Source organism: Syngnathus scovelli, chromosome 4 (assembly GCF_024217435.2).
Source record: "Syngnathus scovelli strain Florida chromosome 4, RoL_Ssco_1.2, whole genome shotgun sequence".
NCBI lineage: Eukaryota > Metazoa > Chordata > Actinopteri > Syngnathiformes > Syngnathidae > Syngnathus > Syngnathus scovelli.
In genome coordinates, this window is record NC_090850.1 from 13,955,754 (window position 1) to 13,974,582 (window position 18,829).

Below are 18,829 nucleotides of genomic sequence, written 5' to 3' on the forward strand. Positions count from 1 at the left end.
TCAGATGCACAGGCACGCTCTCTCAAACACAATATACAGTAACCTGCCACTTTAGCAAAACATCAATTCCCTCTTTTCTCACACCGAATCGTGTTGTTGAAGCACTTAGTAACACCCAAAATGCCTCTCGGAAGACAGAATGTATCTCAACTTCTCGAAAGGATTTCTTAATGGCAGGCATGATGGCCTCTGCTGCTTTTTTCTTGGAACACTTTATTGCCACGTTCCCCTACTGCGAGGAAGCCACAACAGCTGATCAATGAGAATCAGTACAAACCCTTTCTCTTGATAAGCATCCATATTACAAAGGGCTGATTTGCTGTGCCTGATTGAAATTCCAACCTGCTTCAATAGCGATGGATGTACACAATTGTGTAGGTTTTAATGGCAAAGACAACCGTGTCACAATGACAAACAAAAAGCTTGGAAATTCTTGCAACTAAAAAGTGTCTGACTTACCAAAATTCTTCCTACTCCTACTTTTTTTCCCACTCTTTCCAAAAGGGAATTTGGAATACAAAGCCAACAATGGAGAATAATTACCGATGCTGAGAACTTAACAGTATAGTTCAATTATAGTAACATCAGTTTTTTCTATTAATAGATGCAGCCAATGCACCCATTGACCATGACATCAGTTACGCACAATTGGATAAGATCCAATGTAAGCTATAAGAAAAAAAAATCCTTTACAAATAAGTTAATGAAGCATAAAGGAAAGTAGTATATTTAATCATTTATTTTTATTTGTTTCAATGCCAGTCTGTTGAACAATGTCTTGATGTAAAACTGCTCTGATCAATGACGTGACTTTGACTTCACATTATAGTCAACCTAAAAAAAATCCTTTATTATGCGACCCCCTAGTTTGTAATTGGTGCCATTCATACTTACTTGGCCAATAACGATGAGCTTTGTAAAGGCGGAGTATTCAATAAATCACTTGTATTGAATCTGACAGTATTTGATTGTGCTGGTGTACTTAATATTGGGGCTGGTATCAGAAATTTATGTGAGTGTCTTTCAGCTTCTCTTGTGCTTGTGTGTGTCCTTGCATCAGGGAGGATGCAGCAAAAGAAATTCAACCCATCTTTGTGATTTTGAGCAAGCCAGATGTGCACCTCCCTTCTCCCAGATCACCAAAGGCACTTTAATGACGCAAACTCGGGTGTACATTAGATTATTAGGCTCCAGAGTACAATATTACCGACTGGATAATATTGTTTTTCCCCCTGGCTTCATTATAAAAATAAGGGATGGTTTACCAGATGTCTCCTGGGGTGAAAATAAATCACGCAGGAGTGTAACATGGTGGAAAAACAAACTAAACCAAACACTGTATCTTTTTATTTATCCTCTTCATTCCAAAGTAGATGAGATCATTTGACTTGTTTTCATTCAATTTGCAAACTCATTGAGGGTTCTGGCTAATTATGTTGCACAAACTAAGCAAAATCTGGTAATGACTTCATTAGTGTGTCTCTAATGACAACTCACGAGCTTTAGTCAGAACTTGGTTCACAAACACAGCGAGGATAAATTTGAAGATTTGTCAGGGGAAAGTGCACAGTACTTTTCTGTTAAATCAACATTCATTTTAATTTGAAAGATTTGGGCTGTGTTATTGTGCTGTCTATGCAATATTAAATAAATGCATAGAAAACAATACGCAAAATGTGTATAGCGACGAAAGAACATACAGAACATGAGTTGAATTCTAAATGCATGTGTGAAGAGTTGTCATGTAAGTCATAACATGGCAGCTTCCAATATGGCACCACACATTACACTACTGCATCAATCAGAACTAAGCTGCAATGTCATTTTCTAACAGGATATTTCTCTCCTCCTTCCATCACACAGACTACACCCCATGGCTTTTTTTGATGAAATTCAGAGCTAGCGAGAGGGCGAGTAAGGGTGAGGACTATCGGGGGAAGTGAAGGTAAGGGAGCAACCACCTCTCCTCTTTATCTCCCTTCACTACTTGACTGGGTTCCTCTATTTCTGTATTACAGAACGTGTAAAGTGGATTTACAGAGTTGTTTTATACATTACGTACTATATATGTATATATATATATACACACACATACAATGGACGGCTGGATGGTAAAAATTATGGAATGGAAAAAATTGTGTTTTTTTCAAGGTCAAAGATCTCCTATTTTATTTGCCATCTGGCTTCCTGATTAATTTCCAACTAAACTGCTTTGCTGGTGGTTCCATTAGCATAAGATTTCCCTGCATCAAGGCGAACTATGAAACCATTTTATCAAGCTCCATGTCAAATAGCAAATTTCTTATTTTGTTTGTAATAACGTACTGGGCTGTGATGGCTATAGACGCGGCGGTGAGGGGTATTAGAGAATTGTTATTCCAAAGATAAATGGAGTCATCAATCAAAATGAATAAACCCTCTTGGTTGGGAATGATGCAAGCACACAGTCATGCATGCATGCTTATGCACATGCAGCCAAGGTCAGTGGTGGGAGCAGGTGGGGGAGGGGTGACCATTGGCTTGATTTGAACTGGATAAAAAAAAGCCCAGTCTAATCTTTCATCTTGTGGCACTTGAAGTCAACAGCTTCACTGTCAAGTATGGGTATCTATCAATGCACAAGGCAGAACAAACTCATCAAAAACTTGTCACTCTGCCTCCATAAATAATTTTAACCACTGCTTTGATTACAAATTGTCCCCGTTGCCTCGCTCTGCAAACTGCCACACTCTACAATTAATTGTGAAAAATAAGGACAAAGAGTATCCCAGGAGGTGAATGTAAATAAGGCTGCAGAATCAATGTATTTTAATCAATCAATGCCTATTAAAAGAACTATTAAATTAAAAGAACACAACAGTATGTTGTGAAGTGGATAAAGAAGGATACAGATTGCATGCGGGACGTGATGTTTAGTGACACCTTAAAAGAGATTGACACCCTTGATCAACTGTCATGACAAAACAGCAAAAAAAAAATCATTAGACAAGTTATAATAGCCTACTAAACTAAACAATTAACAACTGGAGTGTAGTTGCCTTTTAGTATTGTTGAACACACTAGGAAAAAGTGTTCATGTCATTAAAAACAAAAGCTTCTGACGTGAAATACACATTCTCTCAGTTTGTGTTGCACAAGTATTTCGTCAGATGTGCCGTGTATGGCTAGCAAAACAAAAAAATCTTCAACATTCTTTCAGTGGCCTTTAAAAACTTGCTCTTTCATTTGTCAAAAGAGTACTTTCATGCTATAATGGCAGCATGGAATTTTTTTTCAGTGTCACGCTATTCACGGAATAACGAAAATCCAAGCGTAATCCCACCCCTACAAAAAATGTATAATTGCCCACTATCACACAAAACAATACAACTATTTGACTGATTAAATGAATCACCGATGTAATGTATAGTATACTTCCATAAATGTCACCAAAGTACCTTGGCACCAAGATGCCACAAGATGGTGCTGAAGCAATATTTTTAAAGTAGACAGCGCTTTGGTCTGAATGTAAAAAAAGTGAACTGTATAGATGAGCACCGATAACTCTCTATACAGTATACAGCATTTGGTACACTTGGTGAAATACAATTTAACATGTTATTATTGCTCATTATTTATTTTTATTTTTATGATCTTCGTTTACAAAAGTACATCCCTGCACCAGAAAAGCCTAAAAATACAATAATAATAATAATCAAAAGACAGCGTGCTTCTAACGATGTGATGGTATTTGGTGTTCACTGCTGACACAAATAAAAAAAAAAAATCATACATTCACAAATAGCAAACCGCATGTGAATTGACCAGTTTTTGTTGGTTGTTTCTCCAGAAAAACAGGAGATTGTTAAAATAATTTCACAGTCACTGATGGTGCAAGTGGTCACCTTAATTTGCTGCAGGCAGCGCTGGTTCAGATCCTTTTCAGTGACGGTGTGAATGTCTGATTGAGTGGTTGCCTGTCTCGAGGCTATGATTGACTGATGACCAGTCCTTGGTGCTGTCTGCTGTTTGCCTGAAGTCATTAGGATAGGATCCAGCTCACCTGTGACCATGAAAGAGATAAGCAGTATTTAAAATATAAAATCAAAATCATTTCTGACAACAGACTTTCCTGGACAATATATTTATTTCATCAAATTCTTCTGAATGACCGTTCAACTATTTTCAGGTTTTCCACTATATTTGGACAGTAACAAGAGGAGGAATCTTAAAATACAAATACAAACAGAGCAGACAACAGCAGATAGTATTCAGCTCTCTTGTCAACTTTTCTTCAGTGAGCAATTATCTAGTGAGTTAAGTAAATACTACATAAAGCAATTGCACCCCATTTGTTGTGTGAGTCTGGCAGGATAGAGTGGGGCTAAGCGCCCTTCAGCAAAAATGAATTTTCCAATTTCAGATTTCAGTTACTTCTTCCATGAATAAATAAATACATGAATAATTGAAAAGAGCAACATAAATAAATAACATCACAAACATTTTCACTGGTACTCATAAGAATTCTGTAAATGACGCGAGCTGCATATTAATGGTAAAAACAGTAAAAAGGGCACTTTGAGATGCATTATTCACCTTTCAGCTCTAGACCAAATTGAAGAAACTCCCAAATTCTCAGCGATGATGTTTTTGGACAGCACAATTTATTACAAACAAGGACACTGTGGAAAACAAATGAGTGACCAGTCAAATGAAAGGGAAATAAATAAACCAGCAAAAAGCCGTCAGCCATTAAAAGGATTTCTAGTACACTGCTCTAAGTAAAATACACTTTGAGGGACATTTAGACAGAAAAGCAGCAGGAACATTTTCCTGCAATGGACACAAGGTTCTGTTTTTCTGAAACGGTGTGGACAAAACGATTACAACAAATTATCGCATAGCCCAACAATGAGGGGGCAGAATCGGTCACAATTAATGAACTGAACAGTTTATATTTAAATAAATGAAAATGCTGAACTTAACAACCTAAAATGTTTCGTATGAATGCAAAAACATTATTACTCTCAAGGGTCATTCGCAAATCTGTCTAAATCTGTGTTACTGAGCGATTGCCAAAATAATCCATCCAGCTCATGATGATGATTACTACAGCATAGGTGTGCACGTCAGTATCGCTTTACAGTATACTGTAAACTCGTCAGTCTCAGGAGTAATCACAATTTGCTTTAGGTGTTTTGAGTTCAGTTCATGCAAAACGGCAGCAGAAACAATAGTGTTACGTTTAGATTTATGTTCGGTATACACCCTGTCATGGTTTACATCACAATAACGTCATGGTGTTTGCTGGAGGCAGAAGAAACTGACACTGGAGGCAACAGAACAGAAGTTGGCAGTGGAAAGTATTGCTGTGTTTTTGATTCCAAAACGCTAAAGACGAAAACAAAATCGTGAAATGTTATCATATCCCAGTCAAAGAAAGCGCAGATAGCGTCTTTGGGTTTTTGAAAAGCACTATACAAATTTAATGAATTATTATTATTATTATTATAGCTGTTAGTCAACATCTAAATCATTATGGCTAGGAGCGTTCGACGACCGGAGTTGGTGACCCCTGCAGTAGACAATGGAAAAAAAAGTACGGGATCTTTTTGACAAAGGCGTGAAGTCAATAGGATGCACTTTTTGTACACTATTTGCAGTCTCTTAGAGTTCCATAGTATTAAATTGCACATGCTGGTGCAATGGTGATGATGTGTGTCACTGCTGAATATCCGTCAGGATTTAACATGGATTATAAATGTAATGAATATGTTTTGTCATATCTTGTGCAACATGGATAGGGCAACACAAAGATTTAAAACAATTTCACACTAATATGAAGATTATACGACCTCATCAAGAACGATCTCATTACCACTTGTGATAATGAAGAAAGGATCACCTGTATAATGTGCTTGTCTCCCAATTGGGAAGCAGGTGGTGAAGGTGACGTTGCTAGTGAGTGAGGAGTTAAACGCTGATTACGATTAGAATGGTATTAGAAAAAATAAGAGCGCATCAACAAACAGAGCAAGAAGCTGCCCTTTGTGCTCTGTTGCGCTCCTTTTCCACAAAGCTCATTAAAGCATAATGTTAACACGCCTCCTAAGCACAAAATGTTAATTAAAATCAAATGGCTAGAATACATTTTAACGCCTCGCTTATGAATGCCACCGACAAAAAAAACAAAACTAATTTCCTCTGCTGATTGCGGTCTGATACGGTGTTGAAGTTAATTAGAGTCCTTTCATGTGATGTGACGAGGGAGGTGACCGCGTGGCATGCCAACACAAGCTCCCCGTCCTCGCCACCACAACGGCAATCCCCCTAGCCCTCTTCGTGATTGCTGCCAAATAGTTCGAGTTCTTGTTGAGATTCTCGTTCCAATCTACTGTATTTTCTGGACTATAAGTTGCAATTTTTACATAGTTTGGCCTGGGTGCGACTTATACTCAGGAGCGACTTATATGTGACATTATGATATCAAAACAAGCTAATAATTTGCAAATCTTCATTGTATTGTCAGAGCCTCTTCTTAGAATTGAGGCTGAGGGTTACAACCCCCTTATAAGAGTTTATTTTGATCTGCATGGGACAGCCAAAATCACCAGTGGCTCACATTTGTGCAAGGAAAGCATGGCATTTGAGTTGAGGTGTTTTTACAGCACACGCGGTAAACCAACGGCCTTCAAAGCACAGCACTTATTGCTGAGTGCCTCTAGGGTGGTTGGCCGAGATTACTCTCAAAACAAAGTGCGGACAGGTTGATTAATTGAAGGGTCCGCAGAGGTGCACACCACAGTATATTATCACGCTAGCGAACACTCGCTCATTTCATCCGCGGTGGACTTTTATGGGCTGATCTTGCCACTGTGTGAGTTTGTCACTTCATAAAAGTGATGCCACCTTCTCTTTGGGTGTCGGCTCTGCAAAAACTTATCAGCGCTCTGGCAGACGTGTTGTTTTAATGAAGTCTCTGAGGCTCTCTCGCAACATAATACACACATGATTGAAGGCCAGAGCAGAAGCAGTGTTTACAACAAGCAATTCTTTTCAGTTGACCACTGTATGTAGTACGGTTTGGAGAAGTGCTCACTTGAAACTACACTTGAAATTCCTGTCTTAACCACGACCTGATTCATCAAAATGTGATACAAACTAAATACAGCAAGAAACACACTGGCCCTTTAAGAAGAATTCTTGATTTTTCAATGTTGATTCATTTTAAAAGCCCACTGTTAATATCAATACATTGCAAATAATATGTTCTATATCATCAATGGACATTTTTTTTTTCAATATAATCATAGATCTAGTAATCGTTATTTATATTAGATGGGTTGCACCTCTCCTAGAAGATGTTTCGGCGCCATCTCTCTGCTACGGACAACTGAAGGAGACAAACTTAGCAGACGTAGTTCCTCTACATGCTATGACAACAGCATTGTTATCTGTTTGCTAGCCTTTTTTTTGTTGCAAACGTAGGGTACACAATTGCAGGACTGTATCAAGTGAATATTTGTTAGAAAATTTGCATTTCATTGAAATGAACTGTACTGCTCCAGATGAAATAACCATTTTGTTCATAGTTCTAGGGTGGGCGAAAATTGGCATTAGCTGGAACAAAACCAAATCCCCAGTCTCTGGAATGGCTGTAAAGGTTGATGGCTTGAAACTACCGTATTTTCTGCACTGTAAGTCGCTCCAGAGTATACGTCGCACCAGCCAAATGATATAATAATGTGTTAATAATTTCACACACAAGTTGCTCCTGAGTATAAGTTGCACCCCCGGCCAAACTATGAAAAAAACTGTGACTTATAGTCCAGAAAATATGGTGTGTGTGTGTGTGTGTGTGCGTGTGTGTGTGTGTGTGTGCGTGTGTGTGTGTATATATATATATACATCATCAGCAACTAGTCAACGTTGCCTTGACTTTAATATAATAAAAAAAGAAATTCAGAAGTCATGCAAATACCTACAACGCAATAGGCTGAAAATCTCCCGATCCCAGTTTTCAACCTTCCACATCCATTAAGCAACAGTTTCGTTCCTAACCAAAACATGACTGGTTCCAGTGACATCCATCAAAGATGTTGAGCGAGACAGGGTCAAAGGTTTTTTTTATGTCACCACTCTAATGGCCACATTTTCAATTCCACAGGCTACAGCAGCTGCAAGAATAATGGTCATTAGATATTTCGGTCTTTCCCTGACATTTCGGGAGCCACTGCGTTAAGAAATTATACTGAGGTGACTGCAGGCTTGAATGGGCAATAGAGAACACAATTTGCTATTGCAAAGGAAATTAAATTTCAAGCTGGAATAACTGTGTGAAGCCGGCCTTAGAAAGTGATTGCTCTTAAAATGGATGACCTCCCGCCTCTCACGACCATAAAGGATCACTGTGGACTATTATCTACATATTTGACTAGCATATGCGTATATATACCATTTATTATTCAAGGCCATAGAAAATGAATGTTTTCCTCCTGTACTCGCGTTGAAAAGAGCTTTTGACCTCTATCCCAAAGGCAACATTCAAACAGTATGTGACAGTTCACATATTGGCAGCTTAATTTTCCTTTAAAAGGAGCGGTCGGTACGTTAAAACATGAAGAACTTAAACATCCCCTATCACCATCAAGTAGAAAACAGGAAGAATCAACAATAACACTGAAACCCAGGCAAAAGTCGCACATGATTATGCAAATTAATATTCATCCAAATTGCCTTGCTTGCATCTAACTACTTTATAAAGATCAATTGTCTTTTTGCCTCCTTTCAAAAAGGTATGTAGGGGATTGAATCTGTCTCTCTTTTCTTTTAAAGTGTAAGCACACTTTACTTTTGCGTAATGCATATCACACCTCCGAGATGATCCATTAGCAGGTGACTGCCAGAAACCCCAAGCTATAAGCTGACGAGACACGCGACAGTGGCAGCAGACACACACACACGCACACAGACACACACACACATACATACGCGCACACACACGCTGGGTGAGATTGTCCCTGCCGGGCAAACTAATGTGTTGCTGCATCTAAACGCACTTTTCCTGGGCTCTGACCTTACATCGCCTCCGGAGAAAGGCAAAGAAATAGAGAAATAAAGCTGCAGATGAACATTAACAAACAAAAGCTCGATTGGGAAAACAGTAGGAACTTCTGCACACTCTGTTCTACCCCGCACTGCAGACACTGATGTATAATTTTAATATCTCTAATTTCCACAGCTGCGGTCATTTTCCAAATGTCATTTTCCAATTTGTGTCAAACCGTGTGACCATTTTTCTTAATACAGTTTATGACAAGCTTGGTGGCGAGGCAGATATGCAATTCAGATGGAGCGTTTTACAGGCGTAACGGCAGACGCGCTGGGGTGTTTGTGTGTTTGTCTTTATCAGTGTCAACTCCCAATGTTGTTTGGCCAACGACTGAGCCAAAGATGTGCCTTCGGGGAACACAACCACAATTCCGTCATAAATAGAATAATCTTCTTTATCACGATAAGAGGCAATGAGATTGTATTTCAATATGCATTGACATTAGGGGCTTGAAATGGAATGAGGGCTCGTTTGTAATATTAACTAAAACACAACCTGCTTTGTAGGTAAATCTTGTTGATAAGACACATGAAGAGGTGAAAGTGAAGACACTTTGCAGAAAGCGCCATGATTTTGATGATTGATATGCTAATGAGCGTGATGTGTGTTACAAGTCTCACCACCTTTGTGGTCCACTTTGATGATCCGGACCATACACGTACTGGTCCCCGTGACGTCACGCACCACAGAAGATCGAGTGGAGCGGGCAAGGGCTGGGGTTACAATAACAAGAACAAGTTGTTGAAAATGAAATTTCAATTCATCCAGTCCCTTTTCTACACAGTCGCGAGAGGTTGTCGTCGAGAGGGAGGGATCAATAGAGTTTAGACAGCAGGGCAGATTTTCTAAGCGCCAGATCAATAGGAAAGAGAGAGGAAAAAAGACCCCGGCTTTTCTTTGCCTGTTGTAGTAAATACGGACAAATCAGTGGCCTAAGGCTAAATGGATTGATCAGCTGTTTCCGACTTCTGTGTTGTAAATAAAGATCCATTCTGAAGTCTGTAACTGAGGCCCATGGGCGAGCGGGTGACTATTCGGACCAGTTTTTGTAAGTGGTCTGAGACTTATAGACAACACCAGTATTTTTTCTACGACTTGAACTTCAGTTTTCTTATTTCTTTTCCCACCTAAAAAGTTTCAATGCACCTTATTCAAAAAGGTTGACTTGCATTTGAAAAAAAATCTAATCCCATTTTCTGTCTGATACACATTTTCAACAGGCATGAAATGTGACCTTTTCCCCAACTTGTCCACTGGGCCGTGACATTGGCGGCGGTGGCAGATTAAAGCCTCCACCAATATGTTGGGTGATAATCAGAGGCTAAAATCCTGACAGGATGACTGATCACATGCCTGCTTTGCCTCACCTCCTCACATATTAAAGAACAACATCACCAGGCTACGCTTTCGTAAAATGTATCGGTCAACCAAAGTGGAACTTGTGTGGTGAAAATTCATTACGAAAAAGCACAAAGAAGAATCTCGGATCTTAAGATCCTTGTGTCTGTCAAATGTGAAGGCAAAGGGTTGCTGGAGGGCTGACAAGAGCAAATAGAAATAAGAGACAAATCTTGGCTTTTCCTTTTAGAAAATGTCTCCATGTGTCTGAATTTCTTTCCCTGCTGCTTTGTTTCATGATACAAAGGTCACAGCTAAATTGTAACATAGAAAAGTGGGATTGTACACAGAGAGAAGATCTATGGACTTCAGTTATAAGTGACATCCAACATGTGATGGATTTACTATTTAGTCGACACATCAGGTGTTTGTGGTATATAAAATTGAGCCCAAGATAAATCATTCCAAAATGTAACTCTGATGTTGTACTATATTATTTGGACGAGTCAACTGAAAAAAAAATATTGCGTATAATTGGTTCCAAGATGACCCGCAATATGTGTATAATCCGCAGTTTTTAATTTTCCCCAAAAATGTGACTTATACTCAGGTGCGACTTATATATGTTTTTTTTCCCTTTATTGTGCATTTTATGGCTGTTGCGACTTACACTCCGGTGCGACTTATACTCCGGAAGAATCTTGTACAGGTCACAATAATTGTTTTGAATTTATTTTAGTCTAATTTTTTTATATAACAAAAGCACAGTATTTGACCAGGGGTGTGTAGACTTTTTCCACTGTAGCTGCAGAAAAGCTGGGCTTTTTTGTGTCTTCACAATAACACATCACAATAGCAAATCATAACAGTGCCACATGTAGTTACTAGACAAAAGTAATGGCACACCTCGTCCATCTCCCATATTAAGAAGCCTCCAGAGGTTAGAATAACCCATAAACTTGCTGGCTTCTTGAACACATTACTTTAATAATGCCATTCCTCTAATATATGCATGCTTCACATTTTGAGAAGCATCAACAATATCTATTAAAATGCTGAAATGTCTGCCAGGAGCTATTTACAGAAGCAGTAGTTATTAAAAAAGAGCAGGGGAAAAAAAAGGCTAGTCTGACATAAGAGTGACAGCCCTGGCTCTCTTCCTTCACCAAACAATGACAAAGATGTCACACAGGAGCGGTCATTAAAAATTTAGATTACAGCTTCCTCCTGGCTGCCTGCGCGAAAAATTGTCTTTCTCTGTTTGTTAATAGCATTATTTTTCTTTCAATATCCAAACGCTGGTGGTGACAGATAGTGAGAGAGCTGCCTGCTTGGCTATCTGATCAAACCTCATTTACTTGACTGCGAGATTGAATGAACCTTGTGATCATTAACAACATGACCGCCTATAAAAGCAGGGCTGGATGTTTGCAAGCGACACATTTCATTTCATTTCCTGGTACATCTTATTTGAAGCTGCTCTTTTCTGTTGTCTGTCAGTGAACCTGAATAGACCCTTAAGAAACTTAATGCAAGAATATGATGTAAATTTGTTTTCTAAGTCTTGATACCGTCTTGTGTCAGTGCTGACGTCTTTGCTAATGTTATAGTTACGCAACGTAGGATCAAACATATGGGATGAGTGTCAATCACAAATAAACCCGTTTAATGTCACAGTTGCCTTAGTCATTTTTAACTTAAAAAAAAAACACACCAATGTGCTTCATGTAATCTTTGTTTTTCTTTATGTCAAAAGATTTGTGACAGGTTGAAAGAAACCTTATTGTGGACATGTAAATGTACTTTACCATTTAAAACTAACATAGATGGTATATTTGCCAAACTAGAGATCACTTTTGTGATTTAATTACATTTATTAATAACATCTTTGCAAATGAATTAAACAGGAATTGACAGTATAACCACTGGTTGACCTCCAAGTTGTTAATGAGGAGAAATACCGCAGAATGAATCTGTTTGCGGGTCAAGCTGCTGCCATCTTAAAATATTTATTAACTGTACAAGCCATGTTTTTACTGTAAAATATATATTGTTTTCATTTTAATATTATTGTTGTTGTTGTTGTCAGTTAGATTCCAAAATCTCTGTACTTTTGTGTTAATGGTGCACCCTGGAAAGGTATTTTCTGACATTTTCCTAGTAAAATATTAAAACGGCCTCTCTTACTGTTAGTCTGGTGATGGGCACATCTCAATGAGTGCTTCTTAATGTGGTCATATCCCCACAGACTATCTGTTCCATCTCGCCTCTCTCCTCACTGTTTCGGTTATTTGGGGTATTCTTGGGAGTTGAGCTATTGAGAGTGTTTATGTTCCCGACTTGTAGAGAGCCTTCTAATATGTAACACAGCACACTTTGGTATTCAGATGCCTGGGGCTATTCTCTAAGTGGTCTTTACTTTGAAAACACAGGAGCCCTCCAGGGGGTGACGAGTGGTGGTTGTGTGGTTCTGTTCTTGTGAGCGTACACATGAGAAGGTGGTAATCTGGGAAAGAAGCTAAAGAGGATAAGGAGTCACAATAATTATAATACATTCATTGGTTCGTGTTGGGCTGTGATAGAGATTGGGGATTTCATGGAATCCACCGAGGCTTTTTCTGTAATAATACAATCTTATGATGCATATGGGGGTATTGACATGGACTCAGTTGGGAAAATTATTTAGAAGTCAGTATTGTCACTGGGTCGCACCACATCGGATTCAAACTAAAACCACATATTCACATATTCTGGAAGTGTGGATTGCCCTAAGCTTTGGAAGAAATAGTGTGACCTCGAACTTCGAGCTGTTTGACTTGTCAATCAGCAATAGCCGTATGTGACGGCCGCTGATGTGTTCATGTTGCATGCACCAATGATAGAAAATTGATTGAAGGATGGATGGAAATGACTCCTCTATAAAAAAATACATATATATATATATATTTAGATGTTTTTCTTCAATAATTTATTTCATAATCCCTCTTTTGGCAATTCGATCATGACATACAATTCCAATTCCTAATTGCATGTCTTTTCATTTTTTTAGTATCAATGCTTCTAAAAGGAGAACATCAATAGAGGAAAAAAGAAAGAGCATATTTGAAATACGCTTGGTATTGTCGCAATTTTTCTAGCTCTAATTAATCAAGAGTTCAACACAAGCGCAAGAGCAGACGAGACGTTGACCCAATTAAAATCAACTTGAAATTCAGACTCACTCATCAAAGTAACTCCTGCACACAATGAGCAGCAATACAAGCAGAACAAGCTTCATCAGCACCTGAAAAGATTCCTTGCATTAATATTATACGCTAATGAAAGCAGTCACCTACTTCCGATTCCCTTATCTGCCGGTATTTGGTTCATAAATATTGCGTCTTATAATAATCATGATACCCCCCCCCCCCCCCTTCAGATATGCAGATAGGATCAGAGACTGTTATCAGAATGGCAGGTTTAATTACCGTAATTTCCGGACTATAAGTCGCGGTTTTTTTCATAGTTTGGATGGGGGGGCGACTTATACTCAAGAGCGACTTATATATGTTTTTTTTTCACAAATTTTTACTTGATCATTAAGACATCACTTACAAGTATAGTTGACCACTTCCCATGTTATTTTTAGTATAGTTGATCACTTCACATGCTTTTATTTCTTTATCTTGAACATATTCAAAACATAAAAAATAGAGAAAACATCAAATAAAGCAATTAACACTTTAAAGCACCATATCCAAGTCCACTGTCTGCTGTATGTACACTTGCTCCATTTTTGCTCCTCTTATATTTATTATTATTATTTATTATTATTTGTTTATTTATCATTTATTCAATACTCTTATTTATTCATTGTTAGTGCCTTCTTGGTTTTTTTTGTGTTGCTTGTATGCATATGTGTACTATCTCACCGAGGGATAGAGGAAATGTAATTTCAATCTCTTTGTGTGTCTTAGTATATAAAAAAAATATATCGACGATAAAGCAGACTTTGACTTTGATAAAACAACCAAAAAAAATTATATTTTCAGACGAAACTGGATGAGGGCGCTCTAAATTTTACCGTTGGCCGTGACTCATCAACTGGGTGGGCTTAAGAAAAATGGCACCAAAAAGAAACTCATATTTTGCAGGTTACAAACTTCAAGTTGTAAAATATGCAGCTGAAAACAGTAATCGAGCAGCAGAAAGAAAGTTTGGAGAACCGTGATGTACCAATGGATTACTATTTCAAGTGACGTCAGTAGCGCGGCGCGCCGGTTGTTTACATACAAACGTGCCCACACAAGGACGACCGGCATCATTAGCGGTGATCATTTCTAAGTGACACGGAGGGCAAAGAGTTTGAAGGAATTAAGGATTTGGAGTGACATAGAAGGTTTGAAAAACTATTATGGCTTTTACGCACGCCCGGTCTCTACTGAGTCGGGGGCCGACGATCGGCCGAGTGGTTGTCCGCGAACGGTGCGCGGGGCTCGGACATGGCCATTACGCACGCCCGGTCTGTCTGGAAGTCCACGCCGCCACACGCTTGGAAGTTTGTTTTGTTTAATAAAGAGCCGTTTACCAAACCTACGTCTATCCTTGTACTTTGTTAATGCTACAATATAGTTATATAGTAGATCTGTGGAATAAAGACGAGGGTGACGTCAGGGCGCACGCGCGGCGATGTTGACAAAGGACGAGGAATTTGATCGATGGATTTAATGGAATTAAAGTGCACGGATGGTTTGATAATATTATTGGCTTGTATTATAGTTATTTAAAATATAGTTTATCTATCGTTATATGAGCCTGTGGAATATTTTGAAGCGCAAGCGCCCTCAGCCGTGCGCACCCATTGTTGACAAAGATCGATCGATGGATTTAATGAATTGGAGTGACACCGATGGTTTTATAAACATGTTATTCATGTAATAGTTGTCCTTAATCACTCTATATGTTACGTCAGGCCCGTTCTCAGCTCTTTGTTTGTGTTTGTCAAGTTAGCATACCTATCGTTTAGCCTGTTGTTGCTATTTAATGAATTGGAGTGACACCGATGGTTTTATAAACATGTTATTCATGTAATAGTTGTCCTTAATCACTCTATATGTTACGTCAGGCCCGTTCTCAGCTCTTTCTTTGAGTTTGTCACGTTAGCATACCTATCGTTTAGCCTGTTGTTGCTATTTAATGAATTGGAGTGACACTGATGGTTTTATAAACATGTTATTCATGTAATAGTTGTCCTTAATCACTCTATATGTTACGTCAGGCCCGTTCTCAGCTCTTTGTTTGTGTTTGTCACGTTAGCATACCTATCGTTTAGCCTGTTGTTGCTATCGTTTAGCCTGTTGTTGCTCGTTCATGACTGTTTTTGGTGTGGGATTTTGTCGAATAAATTGCCCCCAAAATGCGACTTATACTCCGGAGCGACTTATATATGTTTTTTTTCACTTTTTGGGGCATTTTATGGCTGGTGCGACTTATACTCCGGAGCGACTTATAGTCCGGAAAATACGGTAGAGCATTCTGTGAAAAAATGTCCCCGTGGTGATTCAAGCAAAAACTCAGGTTGAATGTTTGTGTTGCTGTGACCAAACTTGGAGCATTTGCTCACCATTTAGACAAGCAGTGTAGACGACGGTACATTTTAGCAAGGAAGGAAAGGATGTAGAAAATGTGATATAACTCTTGATCCTTTTTTTAATAACTTATGGAAAGCCAGTCAAAAGTTAATGACAACACACTGTACCGGTGTTTTCCATCCGTATTAACGTGACAGCAAATATATTTTATGCGCGCAGCTCTGCGCTCTCCTATCTAGCTGCTGTTTGCATTATAACACAGTGTGCAATATTAACTCCCGAGTTTACTGCTCATTGGAAATGCAACGTATGAAAAGCCATTAAGGGTCCAAATAAGAAAGCCATTCGGCATCACGTGGATTCGGTTCTATTAAAAAGAAAAATCTTGTTAACCATTTGGAATTAGAGTCATTTGCCAACAAGCATTCTGCTGCACTCCAGTAAAATAAGTAATTATGCTTCTCTACCTTCTATCTGTTTTTTTTCTCCATCTGCACAAGCAAAGTGGGAAATGGCGGAATGCGTGAAAGCAAAGGTAATTAAAGTGCTCGCTATCGGTTTGTTTAATGTCGGCTTCAGGCCGGCTGGAGGCGAAGCAAGATGAGAAACATGCTCGTTGTTCTGTCTCTGTCAACAAGCCACAGGCGAACACTCTGCTGGCCCATACATCACTTATTCCGGTCCGACAATTTAAAAACTAAATACGGAACTACTCACATGAAAAACTTCATCTGATGATTTCGCTGGCTTTATCTGGCTTTCATTTGCGTGCCAACTAAGTTAAATTGCATTATTATATATCATTTTATGATATAGAGGATGCATCATTTTATGTGGCCCATGATAGAAAATTATGTGCATTGACTTCTTGCTAAAATTGTAAATTGTTTTCACTTTTAGAAACGTTGCAATAATGTAAGCATTTTATTGCTATCAAATCCCACTTTTAAAATAATTGCAGTATCTGAACTGAAGGTTTTACTGGTCTCTGATTTCAAAACTAGTTAAAATATCTTTGCAATGTGACCAGTTTTATTACTACAGAACAACTTCATAAATAAATTGAGACTTTTTTTTTTTTTTTAAACACTTGGCAACTTGACACTGATGCTCTTTGTTAGTCTGTCTGTGGCATTTTGCAATGTTTATTAGCATCAAGATACACTGACATATGGAAAAGCCGTGTGGTTTTACTGAATACACAATGTGTAACTTTGTTTTATCTTTAGTTTGGCTGCAAAGTTCAACTAGGCAATAAACAGCTTGAAGCCTTTTTTGAAAATATTTCCATTATCTTCCAAATTGCCTCTTGTTGTCAAGTGAACAGATGTGAGTTCACTGCCACCATGCAATGTGTATATCTTAAATTTAGGCTCACAAGTCAAGAGGACGACTAGATGGATGGAATTTTTCTCGTAAGCGTCTTGTCAAGAAACTGCCATGACCTTGGATGGAGCAAGACTGAAGCACTCCCATTGTAAAACTCGTTACTATAAATTAGTGCACTCCCAGTAAAAAGAACCAAAGCTGAGGACCCCTAAGGTTCACATCTTACAATTGCCCCAAGGGTAGCGTTCATTTAAAGAAATAGTAGTAGAACACTCAAACCTTAAGGTTATGGATGTGTCAAACTGAGGATTCTTTCATCAGCTTCCAAGTGGCTCTTTTTTTTTTTTTTTTTTTACTGCGTTTAAGAAACAATATTTTGTTGACTAATCTATCCGATGTGTCAGGATGAACAGTACAGTGTGTCTTAAACCAAGAGACATCACAGATCAGTGAACTATTATTGAATATTAGAGTGTGTTATGTACTTCGGGCAAGCAAAAACAAAAGTCCAAAGTTATAACTAGTTGGCTTTGAGCGAACCGAGGAATTGCTGGATTGTGTTGTGACCCCTTAATATCATCTTTCTGGCTCAATCGGTGACCTTTTCAGCACTGCTCATTCTGTCATGGTAGAAAAAAGTAAAAAGGTGACTTATGTTGTAGCATGTAGGGCCTCTAAGGTGTTTTATGACCGGACCTTCAGGGCCTATTTAGGAATCCTTGCGTGCTCCGTCCTGACCACAGGTATTGATTGTCAGGAATGGCCGTGGCGTGGCGACGACTTAAATCCCTGCGTGTGCCCTCACAGGGAGATGAAAATGAGACCTTGGTGTGTAATGATGTGAGCATGAGAAGGGAGAGGAGACCGCAGAGACGAAGAAGGAGGAGGAATTAAATCATTGCTTGCCTCCTTGAGGAGAGACACATTGCAGCTAGCCATGCTTGGCTGCTTAATGCCGGATCTGTTTGAGAGAGGGAAATTAAAAAGAGAGCAAGGCAAGAGTGAAAGGAGGAAAGGGAGATAAATGGCTGTATATGGAGGCGGTAAATGAGAGCATCCTGATGCAAAGAGCTGTGAGCGGATGTCCCTAATGGGGAAAGGCAGGCTGGTGTGAGCTGACCACCATGCTTACTTCCCAGAGCCCACACTAGATCCAGACTAGATAACCACACTTCATGCTAATTGGCAAAAAATGACGGTGCATAACAAACACAGAGGAGATATAGGTTTAATTTGAAAGGGCGTGAAACGATGGATGAAATGCTTCTAATCATACGAGGTATTTTCTAGTCTATGAGCCAGAGGCCTTCTCTTGCCTCTAGAGAGCAACAGACTTCCATTGCAGTTAGTCTTCAAGTTAGGCACACACACATACGTTGCTTTAGGTTATCATTAGGAAAAGCTGTAATTCTGGTCACCATAAGTCTCAATTTCAAAGTGTAATTCTGTCTGCCACTGCATACACATTTTTTAGTCAAAATGATGATGCAAAGGAAGCAGG

The 18,829-nt window shown here is 38.8% G+C and overlaps 1 long non-coding RNA gene across 1 annotated transcript in view; it reads left to right on the forward strand.

Moving 5' to 3' along the window:
* LOC125967501 (uncharacterized) overlaps positions 1–18,829 on the forward strand; it is a 76,516-nt gene that overhangs the window by 13,140 nt on the left and 44,547 nt on the right. Inside the window, exon 4 of the long non-coding RNA XR_007480751.2 lies at positions 1,864–1,945. This is a non-coding gene — a long non-coding RNA (uncharacterized lncRNA). The remainder of the gene's footprint in view (positions 1–1,863; positions 1,946–18,829) is intronic.